Genomic DNA, 675 nt, shown 5'->3' on the forward strand with positions numbered 1-675 from the left:
GTAAGGAGCATGGGGAAGGCGTTCGTTGGGGGAGCCGGCGGTCCGTGAGCCCCACCCTTTGGAGCTCCGTAGAGGATCGGCTCCCCTGGATCGAGTTGGGGGTGGAGGAAGTGAGAGCGCAGAAGAAGGAATGCATAGAGGAAGGAGTCGCTAGAGGAGCGACAGGTGGGAGCTAGTCAGAGTCCGAGGTTCGCGGGGGTGGGGTTGGCCGCACCTGCGAGACCTCCGGGCCGCCGTAGCCCCGCCCTCCGCGCGTGGCGCCCCGACGCTTGGCGCGCGGGCCGCTCTCCTTACAGAGGTCGCTCTTGCCCGAACGGTCGGAGTCCCTCTGTCGCGCCTGCGTAGTCGGGAGGGGAAGTGAGGCGGTTTCCTCGGCGCCTTTTCCGGCGGCGGCAGCGGCAGAACTGGGAGGAGGCTGTGGAGGCCGGAGGGAGCCCGCGCGCGGGGCGGCGGCTGGAGGTAACCTCCTGGACTGAGCTGGCGAGGCGGGCCCCCTCGGCCTCCGCTCTCCTCTGGGGGTCCAGCAGTAACTCCCTTTTCCCTCTCTGTGTCTCCGCAGGCAGCGCACCGAGTTCCCGCGAGGATCCATGACCTGACCGGGCGCCGGAGCCGCGCTGCCTCTCGGGTGGCCTGGGTCGGTGGTGAGCGCGGTGCTCGCGGACCGGGGACCGGGCC

At 70.4% G+C, this 675-nt stretch overlaps 1 protein-coding gene across 2 annotated transcripts in view; it reads right to left on the reverse strand.

Annotated features, from left to right (window-relative positions):
• NEMF (nuclear export mediator factor) overlaps nucleotides 1-675 on the reverse strand; it is a 230,716-nt gene that overhangs the window by 94,168 nt on the left and 135,873 nt on the right. The gene's annotated exons all lie outside the window — the stretch shown is intronic.

This window comes from Bison bison, unplaced genomic scaffold (assembly GCF_000754665.1).
Source record: "Bison bison bison isolate TAMUID 2011002044 unplaced genomic scaffold, Bison_UMD1.0 scf7180017864174, whole genome shotgun sequence".
Taxonomy (NCBI): domain Eukaryota; kingdom Metazoa; phylum Chordata; class Mammalia; order Artiodactyla; family Bovidae; genus Bison; species Bison bison.